Raw genomic sequence first — 15,231 nt, forward strand, 5'->3', positions numbered from 1 at the left:
AAACTCAGCAGTTACTACAGTAGATTCACACACCGAGTATGTACACTAAAAATGCTTGTTGTCAATGCAGTGCACAAAGGAAACACAGAAGGATGTTTTTAGTACTAAATCTTTGGAAAACAATTTGCTATCTCTTTGATGAGGTAAGAAGATAAGGCTGGTGTTCTTTCATGTTTCTTATTTTTAAGAAATCCCACAAAAAGACTAAAACCTACAGTGTGTTACTTTGCCTCAATACGACAAAGAATTCTTGACTCATCGTCCACTTGCCTGTGTTTTCTGAAGGTGGTCCTTGGCATTGGACATGAATCTCCTTAGCCCAACACCAAAGGCTATCTTTGAACAGAGAAAGTGCTTTAGGTTCTCTCCCCCATATATATACTGCCACTTGTTCTCATGTGACCAAAGTTCCCTACTTGGGTCACATTGTAACAACTAAGCTAAATTGCTGGACATTTCTGGCGTGTGTGTGTGTGTGTGTGTGTGTGTGTGTGTGTGTGTGTGCGTGCATGCGTGCGTGTGTGTGACTACATTGCTGCTGCTATTGCTGTTGCTGCTAATATTGTTGCTACTGCTGCTACTGCCCCCACCCCCACTGTCCATCCTGTCCCCTCAACTCGTCCAAAAACTAGAAGAGAAATCTGACCATCTGCCGTCAAAAGCACAAGTATTGAGACAAAACATGGTCTTGTTACCTGTAAGACCCGACCTGGGCGGCTCAGTTGTGAAGAGAGATTGTCCCAACACTTTAGCCTTTGACTCTACAGACTTGCTTTAAACCCTTCTTTTCTTCCTTCTTTTTGTTGTTTTCTCGGGTTGTTCTGTCCGCACAGTCATAGCTAGTAAATTGAGGATATAAAGATGAATTATATGTTTTCTACAAGGTTTGCATGTTACTATTATGCGAGTAAATAAGGTGCCTAATGTTCATGTTTGAGCAGACCACACCTCAGTCAAACTGCTGCTTGGAATCCTTGCAGGTGCTTTGTCTCAGGCTGATTGGCTGTCTGGCAGAATGGAACGGAAATATGTGGGAAAACGTTAGCTAGGTTTGCCAAAAATAATAATTCCTGTCTTTTTGTAAAGTCATAGACAGATGTTACAGTGGTGACTTTCTTTCAGGAGTCTGGTCTGGGTTTCTCATTCAGCTCTTGAGCTCCTGTTTGATGACAGACTGAATCTGACCCTGCAGTGAAGTGGACAAAAACATTTAATTCAAGCTTTACATGAAGTTATAAATTTAGTGACCACAGGACCAGCAGTGTACCTTGTCAGCAAAGCACCGGCTGCCTCTTTAAACTGCACTTCTACCTTGACTATCTTTAGCATACAAGTGCACCAGCGGTGTTCATGGGCAGCCAGCCTGCCTGCTTCCATTGAGCCAGCCAGGAGTGGTCACTCTTTGCAAAGCAACCGAGACCATTTCAACCAGTAATTTGACCAGCGTGTGGAGCAGACATAGGAACTCACTTGCACTCAAAAAGCTCCCACCTTTGTTGTGCCTCACTTCCAACGGTGCTTTTTTCAGTAGTCTGTCTTTGTTTGTTTGTTTGTAAGGTGCTGTATATAACTTGAATATATTATGCACATATCCTACCCAATGGGTAGAAGCCACAAAAGAATTTGTGAATAATGTAATATAATGTACAGACAATATAAGAATTTTAAGAAGGCAGCATCAAATTTGTAAATGCCTACAGTTAAAGTGCTTTGTCTTTTTTTATGAGAAACCATGATTTGCAAATTATGCTAAAAATATGGTTGCAACACAAATACAAATTACTACTTATAATATTTTGCTATAAATAATAGTCTGTTATATAAGAATTAGATAACCTCTGTGTTAAGGAAGTTGTTGAGAAAGGATATTATTTACTTGTTTACTGGATTCCTCATCTAAGAATAAGCTTTCACAGTTCTTGCACCATTTGGGTATCGGCTGGTGGTTTTATTTTCACCACAATCGACTAACAAATGTATAGTTCTATTCCACAGATCTTTTAGGAAAACAGAAATCACACACATCAGTTGCTGTTTATGCCACGACTTCAGCCCGGCTCTGGTTGAATTTCTACTCTATTGTTGAACAAAAAGCCGAAGCGGTGTAGTTTGAAAGACGCATCACATGACCACTGCACATGAGAGCCGTCAGCACTTCCAAATATGGAACAATATGTGTCCGTACTCATAGATCTTAACAACATTTTAGTTAATTTCAGCTGAACCTGTGTATATCTGCCAAAGTATAAATCTGTGGAGCACACTCAGCACTGCAAAATATGTGGCTGGATGTTGGGCGCATTAAAGTTGAACAGGAAGAGTGTTAAACATTTAAGGAAAAGCGGTCATTCCCTTTTTGGTCAAGATTGGAAACGTGCCCCAGTGTAAAGCGAGTGGAAAAACTGTCATTTGACTTTTCTCTCTTTGTTGTTTTTAATTTTCTACATTACAATGTTAGATGTGACACAGTATACTGAAACAAAAGTCATTTTTAATCTGCAGCATTTATTTACTGAAAAGAACTCCATTGTACAATAACCGCAGAGCATGTTCATTCTTATCTATAGATAGTGTACATAGGAACGCCACATTTTCTCTTCAAATCACCAAATAGTGGCAGTAATGTAGTTTCAATTTGGAAAAGTCTCTATTGTAACTTTGGCTGGAGTGCCATTCCTTCTTCTTAATAGACCTTTTTGTTCATTTCCTGCACTAGCTTGAAGAATTGACTGGGGCTCAGACAGAATTTTATTTGATCCACACACACCCACCCCCATTCCCTTTTTCCACCGTTCTCGACTGCTAACAACAAGTAGCTATTTTTGTCCTTACAGATTTTAATAATAATAATGATGATAATAATAACATGAAACGACACAGCAGTTTGGTATTCTCTTTGTCTCGACAGTTACTATAGAACTCCTTCCATCGTGGGTATTGTAACATCAGTTCGCTTTATTTACTAAATGAATCCTCGTTCCCCCTTCCCACCTCTGTGCTGTGAATATATATATATATATATATATAATATATATATATAATATATATATACACACACACACACAAACAGAGGTAAAATTGTTGTGTATTTTTGCCTCTTTTTCTTTAAGCAATTGTGATAATTGTGCAAATGTAATAGGTTTTAGGCCTAAGGTCTGTTATTGCAATACTTTTACAGAAAAGAAGAAGAAAGAAAATCAAAAATGTTGCTCTAAGTGCTGTTGTAGTCAAAGGTTTTATGCTTGTACTTATGCTGTAGTCAAACTGCAGTGTAATGAATAAAACTTTAAAAGTGATTACTCTGGGGTTGTCCCTGTGTTTTTTCCCTTATATAGATAATGACGTTTCAGTCAGTGCAAGCGGCGGTGCCACTAAGTTCTTCATCTGTTCTCACTGATGCAGCCGAATAACATGTGAGCTGGGGCACGTTCAATCTGAAAACGGTGTCCACCGTTTTGCTACAGTTTCCTGGTTGAACGACATGTGTCCTCGGAATGGTGTGCAAGGGGCTTTGAGATGTTTTCTCTCGTTTGGTGGGTGTGTTTCTCATTTATTTGCTGTGTCACAGGTGATACCCAATCACCAGAGATGTGTCTGTAAACTCGTAATAAAAAGGCAGAGCGCTTGCGCACACAACATGGTATTCAACGTACCCACGTTTCAGTTTTAAAAAACGTGTTGCTACGTTTTGTCGATGCTGAACTTGGCCCAGGATTAAGAAAGCAGAAGAAAATCCGCAACTTCACAGACTTAGCCTGGTTTCTGCAATGCTTGGTGCAGGTTAAGGCCTGATGCACTGACATGCAACAGTCATAGTACACATACACAGTCTGAGTAGGTACATTGGCTGCTATGATACTACTAAGATAAGGCAACTGTATTTATAGAGCGCATTTCAGTAGGTAAACCGGTTCTTTTGTTGCTTTTCTGGTTCCGATGGAATGAATGAATGAAACCCCCTCATGGATGATCCGTAAATAATGAAACAACTTATTAAATAAGGACTTATTCCTCGGTCACTCTACAAATTTATTAATTGTTTCAACAATGCCGAAATCCAAACAAACAATTTGCAACACTGAGCTGGCAGCCACACTGCGTGACATTGTCCGCAAGGAAATATCAGAAGCATTTGATACAAAGTTGCAACCTGTAAATTAACTAATTACAAGCTTAAAATCAAAAGTGGATAAATGTGAAGAAAGTTTGGGATCACTTGAATATTTTGCTAATGACTCAGCCAAACGGCTTTCTCGACTTGAAAATGATCAGGAGGCTCTACAAAGGGAGAACAAAGACCTGCACTCCCATAAAAAAGCAACATCTCCTGGGTCTGGAGAACGAGGCCAGCAATCTTACTAACTTTATTAATGGATTTCTTTGTGAGTTGTTTGGAAAGGAGAAAATGGGACCCATTTCACCTGCAGTTACTGCTCACCGTACCAGCCCACCTCCCACAAGACCTCACGCGGCATGATTGTCCGCTTGTACAGCACTGAGCTGAAAACAACAATTATTCGTTCTGCAGCAGGACGAGCACCTTTGATGTACAGGGGCAAAATAATCAGCATATATCCAGATTTGAGTGCAGACACCAGGAAACAGAGAGATGAGTTTAAGGAGCTAAAGATACAGTAAATCTGCGAAAAAATGAACATAAGAAGTGGATTTAGGGGGGCACTAGTCAGCAGCGCAGGGAGTAGACATGCTTCCAGAGGCTCCTCCGTGCCAATCTTCATATTTAATATTTTTGATAGTCTCAAATCTCATTTTACTTGCCTAGGGAACTTCCCTGATACGGGTGGAGTCCGGGTAGTTGACTTTTCGCAACAATATGCCTAATATTACGAAGCCTAACGTTAAAACGCTCCAATCAGCCTCAGCTAATGCTAACGCTTCCAATATTAGCGGTGGCTCTCCAAGTCAAGCTATTGGTCAGGCTACAGGTGGCAATGACATGGAGGATTTGCCGCTGATCTGGGAGAAGGTCTCTGACAAGATCCTCAAACACATTAATGACAGGTTTGATAAGTTGGAGCAGACTCTCCAGGCAGTACAAAGCTCCCAGAGGGAACTGATGGAGAAGGTAGAGTCTGTCGAAGAGCTGGGGCCTCATTTATAAAACTGTGCGTAGATTCTATTCTGTAAGATTTCGTGCGCCAAAAAGTCAGAATTTTCGTACACAAAAACAAAATTCTGATTTATAACACCTTGCGGCACACACCAGTACGCACTCTTCTCGTTATAAATATGGACGTGCGTTACCTTATGCGGCCGTGCATGAGCCTCACGCTCCTCCCAAGGTCGTTCCATATTTGTCCTAATAATGTCCATGTTAATCAATCAATGAATATTGCAGCCTTGTAAAGAAGCCCTTAATAACCAAACATGAAATGGAAAAATGGGGAAAAAACACAATTCAGTGATTGTGAGATCGAGGTGCTCCTAACAGAGGTAGAACATCGAAACAAAATCCTGTTTGGAGGTCTTAACCCACCACATTATTAGACTTTTAAATCAATACAGCCATAACAATTTATGTAAAATTACTTAACAGATTTAGCTCAATTACCAATGATATATCATTTATGGTTCATATTTGCCATTTACCCCTGTGAGATCACATTTATGATCATATGATCATTTTCGTTTTTTTGTGAGAAAACAAGGAAATTCAATTATAAAAAAGGTAAAAAATAGAAACAAGATTTTTTCATCATTATTGGTGCTTATTTCTTAGAACTTAATCAGAACAGGTGAAAGTGCTTGAACTGTAACAATGTTGTAACTTTGTGTGGGAATAGCAGGTGCAGAAAGACAACATTCCCAAACACAGACACCTATAATCAAAAACGCCCACATACAGACACACACAGAGACGGAGCATCAGAGAGAAGCGCAGGCATTTAAGTGGCACCTAAATAAGGCACCAAAATCCGCGTTGCTATTCGGTCCGGTAGATAACGGTCGTTAAGGCACCGGTGCCATATTAGCACCAGGTCTCTTTGATCAACATAGTGAAAGTAGGAGATTGTGCTTGTTTCCAGTTCAATAGAATTAATCTACACACTAGAAGGGTTATTAATCTTGCTACTGAGAGAAGGGGTCCTGTAAGAGGACTGTCCTCTCCCTGTAGTGCAAATACAGCCAACACTGGGTTAGGTTTAACTGTGTCCCAGAATATCAGACAAAGTTTTAAATATTGAGTCCCAGAAACTGGATAACTTTGGGCACAACCAAAACATGTGCCCCAACGAGCAGGAAATATTCCACATCGGTTACATAGAGGATTTATATTAGGGTACATTTTAGATAGCTTGACTTTCGAAAGATGGAGACAATGCAACACCCTGAACTGTATCAGACCATGCCAGGCATGGTCTGATACAGACTCCATTACAGACAGACTCCATTAAGCCAATGCCCAAGTCGTCCTCCCAAGCAGATTTAAAAAAATTTAGGGATGTATCAAACTGATTGGACATATAGTTATAGATATACGATATCAACCCCATAGACAAAGGATCCACCGAAGAAAAAAAGAATCAATCTGGGTGCTATCTGGTGCACTAGGGAAGGTAGTGGTTGTTGATCTAATATAATTACGAATTTGTAAAAATCGATGGGTTTGAGCCAGATTGAATGTATTGCGCAGTACGTGTTGTTTATGTAAAGATCTTTCATTTTGATAATGCCATTGCGAGTCCATAATTGAAAAGAGTTTTCTAATAGGTGGGATGAAATTGTTGGTTTGCACAAAGAGGAGCAAGGAGACAACGTCCATGCCATCCAAAATGCTGTCTTATTTTAGTCCAAATTTTAAGGGACTGTCTTACAACCGGGTTGGTGTTAACAAATTCCGATGGCATAAGGAGGGAGGAGAATAGCAGTGCGCTAACAGAGGTAAGATGACATGAGGCCTGCTCAATTTGTAACCAGGCTGGTTGATCATTTAAAGGGATACTTCACCAATTTAGCATTAAGCTTTGTATCAGTAGAAACACGGTAGTATTTTTTAATGACCGTGCTTCCCTCCCTCATGTCCCCCTGAGAGGAGAGATCTCTGTATTGTGGGTCTGGAAAAATGTCTACCGATGATGCAAAAATTGTCGTTTTACATCATCGGTAGACATTTTTCCAGAGGCGTTGGACTACAGCCAGTACTTCCGCATAGCCCATAGGGGGTTGGACTGTCTGCTTTTTCCGGAGATTGCCGAGGTAAAAACTAGTGTCAGCCATCTTGAATCATCGCTTAGCTTCTCAGCAGATACAGATTTATTCATCCTGAAGGAAATTTTAGAACAACAATTATGTGCATTCAAACTACCGCACACATGTACCACCGGGATACATTGCTAGCCAGTAAGGACACATCCTCAGCGGTGTGCGGAAAGCGGGGTGAGGGTAGGAGTTGGGGCTAGGTGGAAAGCGAATGCTAGCTGGCCACCTGTGCCAGGCTTCGCCTGCTACGGAGACCAGCACCTCAGCCTGCGGTGCCGCTAGCCGGAATACTTGACAGGCTTCGCCTGCTACGGAGACCAGCACATCAGCCTGCGGTGTTGCTCGATGCCGCTAACCGGTAGGGGGACATTCTCAGCGGTGTGCGGAAAGTGGGACGAGGGTAGGAGTTGGAGCTAGGTGGAAAGCTAACGCTAGCCAGCCACATGTGCCAGGCTTCACCTGCTACGGAGACCAGCACCTCAGCCTGCGGTGCCGCTAGCCGGAATACTTGACAGGCTTCGCCTGCTACGGAGGCCAGCACATCAGCCTGCAGTGTTGCTCGATGCCGCTAACCGGTAAGGGGGTATCCTCAGCGGTGAAACGCGGAGGATGTCCCTAGCTCATACTCCTAGCTCATATGCAGGAGTATGAGCTAGGTGGAAAGCTAATGCTAGCCGGCCACCTGTCCCATCAATCCTGCTTGCAAGTGTCTCTTTGGACAACAAACTGGACTACATCCAACTTCAACGAAACTCCCAACGCGAGTTCAGAGACTGCTGTGTTTTTGTTGTGGAAACATGGCTGAACAACAGTGCTGCACTGTCACCGGGTAATACTAGCTAGTGGAGGTGGGCTTTTTTTTAACATGGACTGTTGCAGAAATGGGGTGCTTGTATCCAACTAACTGCTAACCACTGGTGGAGTTTGTGACTGTTAGATGAGACCATTCTACATTCCATGCAAATTTACGGCTGTGTTTATACTCTGTTTACAGCCTACCAAGCGCTAATGCTAATATGTGTTAGCTGAACTTTACGGAGCATATAATGTGTTTCGTATGTTGTTTTTATATAATGTCATTTTTAGGCAGCTCGGTGGCTCAGTGGTTAGCACTTCTGCCTCACAGCAAGAAGGTTCTGGGTTTGAATCCAGGTGGTTGTTCTGGGCCTTTCTGTGTGGAGTTTACATGTTCTCCCCGTGTTTTTGCATGGGTTTCCTCCAGGTGCTCCAGTTTCTTCCCACCATAAAGACATGCATGCTAGGTAATTAGGACTACAGTTGAAAATTAGCCGACTGGCTAACACTGGTGTATTTACAGAAATGTTGATTAATGTGCTAACTAATCAAATAAACTTACAAACTTATATATTTGAATTGTGTAACCACTTGAGCTACAGTGAAACGTTGTTTCGTGTATATGGTTGAAATGACTATCTATCTATCTGTAAACGGTAGGCGTGGCTTGGGAGTGGACTCAGAGCAGCGAAGCAAGTGCATTTTTTGGACACACACCTGTAAAGGCAAGGTCTTGCAGTCTTAGACTAGAGGTTTTGCTCTATTTCTCTCCATGGGACTGTAGATGAGGGGTCCATCCACACTCTGAGGGCCCGTAGCTGAAAGGCTCTGTGGTACACTTTAAGGTTGGGGAGGGCCAGGCCTCCCGTGTTTGTGGTAGGTTGCAGGGTAGAGTATTTAGCCTAGGTTGTTTATTATTCCAAATAAACTCCCGAATTACGGTATCAAGTTTCTTCCAGAAATGTATTGGTGGGGGTAAGGAGATCATTGTACTTAAGAAATTCACACAAGGAACTATGTTAATTTTAACGAAAGCAATCCTGGACCGTAGCGATGCCGGCAGCGCAGACCAATTGCCCAGATCTCTTTGAACACTACTTAGTATAGTTTCATAGTTGTCCTGGACAACTTGCTGTGAATGGTGATGCCCAAATATGTAATCTCCTAAAGCCTCAATCTCCCAGGAGATAGCCGCTACCACACAACTGGGTTGGAGGATAGTGTCTGTACAGGGGATATCCTCCACGGGTTGATGAATTCGGGACAAGGCATTCGGCTTAACATTTCTGGAGCTGGGTCTGTAGGTTAACACAAAGTTAAAACGTCCAAAAAAACAATGCCCTCCAGGAACTGCTGCCACTCCTCCAAAGCCAACTTCACGGCAAGCAACTCCCTGTTCCCCACATCATAGTTCTGTTCCGGCGGACTAAGGTGGCGAGAGAAAAAGGCACATGGGTGCAGTTTCTGGTCAGGTCCAAAACGCTGGGAGAGTACTACCCCCACCCCGCTGTCTGAAGCATCCACTTCAACAATGAACTGCTTATCGGGGTCAGGATGGACTAGGATTGGTGCGGAAGTAAACAGGGTCTTAAGCCAACAAAAAGCAGTTTGTGCCTCCGGAGGCCAGGTAAATGGGCTCTTAACTGAAGTGAGTCGAGTGAGCGGAGCCGCAACCTTACTATAGTCCCTGATAAAACATCTATAAAAATTGGCAAAACCCAGGAAGCGTTGTAGCGTTGTAAGCGTTGCTTACGGTAAGTGGGAATCATCTGCCCACTCTCAAGAATGTACCCCAAAAAACGTACAGATTTAGCGTGGAACTCACACTTCTCCGCCTTCACATAGAGCTTGTTCTCGAGTAGTCTCTGGAGCACCTGGCGGACATGGGAAACATGTTCAGCAGTGTCTTTAGAAAAAATGAGGATGTCATCGAGACAAAGCGGTTAAAAAAAATCTCTGAGCACATCATTAACAAGGCTTTGAAATACCGCAGGCGCGTTAGTCAAACAGAAAGGCATCACCAAGTACTCAAAGTGACCCTGGGGCGTATTGAATGTGGTCTTCCACTCGTCCCCCTCCTTAATCCGAACCAGGTGATAGGCGTTGCGAAGGTCCAACTTGGTGAAGATCTTGGCTTGCTGTAGGGACTCAAAAGCAGAGTTAATCAAAGGTAGGGGGTACCGGTTCTTGACAGTTATGTTGTTAAGACCTCAATAGTCTATGCAGGGTAGGAGGGTCTTATCCTTCTCGACAAAGAAAAACCCTGCCCCAACTGGAGAGGAGGACGGATGGATGAGTCCCTGATGTAACTCTCCATCGCCTCCCTCTCTGGCCGTGACAGATTATAGAGCCTGCTGGTGGGTAAAGGTGCATCAGGGAGGAGTTTTATCTCACAGTCATAGGGTCGGTGTGGAGGAAGGGAAAGTGCCAGGTCTTTACGAAACACCTCCCTAAGCTCATGGTATTCAGAAGGGATAGTGGACAAATCAGGATGCTCAGCGCAAGTGTCTCTACTGGTACTTCCAGCAGGGGGCAGGGCTGACTGTAAACAGTTTGAATGACAGAATGGGCTCCAACTAGCGATTCTTCCAGCCGACCAATCCATGTGTGGGTTGTGTAACGTTAACCAGGGAAACCCTAGGATAACTGGTGTACTGGGAGCAGTGATAAGGTTGAAGGATATTTTTTCATGGTGATTGCTAGACAGAACTAAGTTGATGGGGAGGGTGACATGAGTTACATGGGCCAGAATTCTGCCATCCACGGACCTGGCAGTGCGTGTCTCAGAGAGTTTCTCTATGGGGAACCCCGACTGGGTGGCTAATTCTGAGTCCAGAAAGTTGCCCTCAGCACCAGAATCAATCAGGGCTAGCACAGAGAGGGAGAGGTGGGGAGAACAAAGGGTGGCTGGAAGCTGCATACGAGTGGGGTTAGAAATGGGGAGGTTACTTTGGCTCTCCAATACCTCCACGTTTATTGGGGAGTCTTTCCCAGTCTTTTGGCCGAACGGGGCAGAACGCAATGAAGTGACCCTTCCCTCCGCAGTAGAGGCACTCATCGGATCTCCTACGGTGGGGATGTTCGGCCGGAGATAGGTGAACTTGGCCCACCTGCATAAGCTCTGGTTCAGCCTCGGGTGGAGTTGAGGGAACTGAAGCATCACGGGAAACCGGGAACCTGGTTGGCGGAAACTGCCGTTGGGGAGAGATTTCCGGCAGGTTGGCTCTCTCCCTGCGCCGCTCACGCAGGCGATTGTCCAACCGGATAGCTAAGGAGACAAGAGAGGTAAAGTTAGTGGGTTCTTCATGTGACACATGCTCATCCTTGATCCTCTCACTCAGTCCCTTATAAAAAGCTGCTGAAAATGCTGCATCATTAAACTCCGTATTGGCAGCTACAGTTCTGAATTCTACAGAAAAATCAGCAACACTCCTGGAGCCCTGCTGAAGGTTTAATAGCCGCCTAGTGGTATCCCCGCTTAGGTTTGGGTGATCAAAAACGTCTCTAAATTTAGACTCAAACTCACACAGAGTCAGCGTGGCAACAGGTGAGTCTGAATTAAACGCCTCAGCCCACATTAGTGCCCTTCCCTTAACAATCCCAGAATGTATCGTACCTTGGATTGGTCTGAAGCAAATGTGTGCGGGCGTTGAGTAAAAACCATGGCACATTGCAACAGGAACCCTCTACACTTAGAGAATTCACCGAAGAAAGGTTCAGGGTCCGGGGCATACAACTCCTCAGCGGGGCCAACAGAGGCTGCAGGGCTACAGGGGCTGGCTGTGGGGGGCTGAATTAGCTGGGTTAGGGCTGAGACTTGTTCAGTCAGAAGTGATAATTGATTAGATATGGCTTGCCTGTCTTCCACGAGAGTCCGGATCAGCTGTTCATGTTGTCCGAGCAGTGCTCCTTGGTTGCTGATGGCAATTTGGTTTCTGGTGACAAATAGAGTTTGACTCCATATCCGCTGAATCCGTCATGGCCAGATCGTACTGTTAGGCTGGGCTGTCCAGATTCAGGAGCGGACACAGAGAGAAGGTTGGAACAGGTTAAGAGGTTTATTGAACACAAAAAAGTAGGTGCTTAGAAATCCTCTGGGGCAGGCAGGCGAGAGGTCCAACAAAAAAACAATTTGGCTCAGGCAGGCAGACTGGGCTTCCAGAGCTGAAGCAGGAATCTAGAGCAGGAGACAAACTAAGCTTTCAACAGGAAATACAAAAAGGCAGACTTTCAAAAACCACTAAAGCTGGCCGTAGCGAGTGTTACCACTTGGGTGAACGGATGATCTGGCAGAGACTGGGTGGGAAGCCGGGGTTTTAGACAGGAGTGGTGATTACTGGATATACTTCAGGTGAGTAGGAAGCCATAGGTGTCCTGATGAGGAAGGAGAGAGAGCCAGGAGCGCCACACTCACTCAGCACACAACAGACAGAAGACAAAACAAAAACAGAGGAGGGGAAAAACAGACACCACCATTAATTTAGCTTTGGGTTGGTATTGTATCACTAATAGCTGATCACCTGTCACCTGTCCGTTGTTCAGCAGAAGAAGATTAGATTTATTCCAGTTGATTTTATAGCCGGTGATTGAGCCAAATTCGTTAAAGATCTTAAGAATTTTTGGGACAGAGTCCTCAAGGTCAGAGATGTACAGCAAAACATAATCTGCAAATAATGATATTGAGTTGCTATTGGATTTAATTCGGACATTACATATTTTATTTTGCCTTATGGCTTGGGCTAACGGTTCAAGAGAGATCGCAAATAGCATGGGAGATAGCGGGCATCCCTGTCGCGAGCCCCATGTGACGGGGAATGGCTGTGAATGCAGGCCATTGGTTGAGACTATGGCCGTGGGAGTCGCATATAAAGTATGTACCATGTCAATGAATTTAGCTCCCAAACCAAGCCTCTCCATTACTTGCCACAAGTAGTTCCACTCTAGGCGGTCAAAAGCTTTTTCCGCGTCCAGTGATAAAACTGCTGCCGTTGTTGGAAGGTTTTTGGCTTCTTCTATTACATGGAATAATCTGCGTATATTGTCTGCAGCTTGACGCTTTGGTATAAACCCTGATTGGTCGGGGTGGACTAGCTTCTCAATAAAGCGGAATTGTTAAATTGCCATCTCCTAGATCGTTCTCCTAACATATCACAACGGAATATGGTTATCAGTGCATTGTGATCAGACAAAATTGCTGGTGACGTGTGGAAAAGAAGGTGTAATCCTTGCTAGTAGGATTGTGCATCCTCCATATGGCTGTAAAATGGTGGGATTCCACAACTGCTTTAAACATGTCCGATATGCGTTTTTTGGGCTTTTGTGTGATTGACCTCTGATCTATCCTGGTTTAAATCTAGTACTGCATTCATGTCTCCCCCTATAATTAGTTAATATTCATTGAGAGAGAGCAATTCATTGGTTAGGCGTGGGAAGAAACTTTCCTCATATGTAGCCGGTGCAAAAGTTGAACTGTTAGCTCTAAGCAAGGTGTGACAAAAACATAAAAAGTAAAATGAATCCCCTAACCCCCTGATACCGCAGACCCCCTCCCCTATCTGTAACTGTGGATTTCCACTGGATGTGGAACGTCTGCGGACCGGCTCCGCTGTGGAACGGCTCCACTGCGGAACGGCTCCGCTGTGGAACGGCTCCACTGCGGAACGGCTCCGCTGCGGAACGGCTGCGTGCTCCGCCGTCCATCAATATCCACTAGGTCCAGATTTCTTGTGGCACAGCTGCTGTCATGACTGACAGCTGTAGTCACGAGGACCCACAATATCTCGCGAATTCACGTAGAATAAAACCACAAAACCAACAACAGTTTGTTTCCATCCAGAGGAGTAGAGGAGAAACAACTCTGTGCTGTGTTTTCAAGGTGTAGTGCAGGGAAATATGATCCGCCGTGAGCACGGTGTATTTTACTTAGAAAATTAACCGGATTTTTATTTTGTTTCTGTGCTCGACTTCCTGTCCCGTGTCCCTGTCTCTGCCGTGTGCTGAATTGCTGCGGAGCTCTCCGGCGTCCGGCAAAAATAGAAGCTCTGCGTATCTGCTCCGGAGGGCTGCGGACTGCCGGAGCTGGGACGGAGTAGGGACGCAGACGTTCCGCAGTCAGTGGAAATACACACATTGACTTTAATGGAAACCTAATGACTCCGTCAGCCGTTATGCATCCAGTGGAAATTGCCGGTAAGATGCGTGACCACATTAAACGCAGTTTGTGCAAAACTCCAGCTCAAAACTGCACCTCCTGTCTTAAGTCACAGGTTAAATTGAAACAGGTCTAGTGAATTCTTATGTTAAACATGAACAATATTATAAACACCTTAGAACTAGGTTTCAACCAGCTGTTAAGTTCTGAAGTAGGCTATGTGAGAAACAATTTATGGAATAAGCTGTGTGTGAAACACACCAATCTAGTGGGAGCAATAAGCAGACTATGAGCTGAACAGATGGCATCCCTCATGTTCTTTCAGTCCAGCTAAATGTTCCAAACATAGACTGTAAACTGACCAGCCAGTATTTATCATGTATTTTCAGTCTGGTTAAGTGTCCCTTTTAAGCCTGGCTCTGAAACTTACATACCGTATCCTCAGGATTTATCATGTTTTTTTCAGCCCGATTAAATGTCCACAAAAGCCTACACTGTAGACTGAGTAGCCAGCATTCATCATTTCTTACATTCTGGTTAGATGTCCCTTCAAAGGTTGGTTCCAAAACCTACGCACAGCGTCCTCCAGTCAAACTCGGTACAGTCAGGGGCGCCGTATAGAGCTCAACAGTCCCGCCCCCAGCGGGTTCCGGAAGTAAAAATACAATGCAATTTCTCCATTGACAAATTGGAGTATAAGCCATAAAATCGTAACCGTCGATGGTAGACTTAAAACCAGCATGCTGACATGACTCAGTGATTGTATATGCTCATATAGACGCCACAAATCATGGGGCACGACCCTTGTTTTGAGATAAATGTCTTTTATTCGCAATGTCTTGGATAAGTACTACATTACCCACAATCCTGAACAATCCCACAATCCCACAGTGATGCCTCTGACTGGTGGAACTCATGCTGGTGAGGAGGGGGGGTGTCAGTACCCGATCTGTGCTGCCTACACGATCCGTCACGAGTATTTACGACACTGCACAAATGACGATCTGTTCCGCGCTTCCTGCCGGGAAGCTAACGTTAGTTTAGCTAACAGCTAATTCGGCTAA

Source organism: Sander vitreus, chromosome 6, assembly GCF_031162955.1.
Source record: "Sander vitreus isolate 19-12246 chromosome 6, sanVit1, whole genome shotgun sequence".
Lineage (NCBI taxonomy): Eukaryota > Metazoa > Chordata > Actinopteri > Perciformes > Percidae > Sander > Sander vitreus.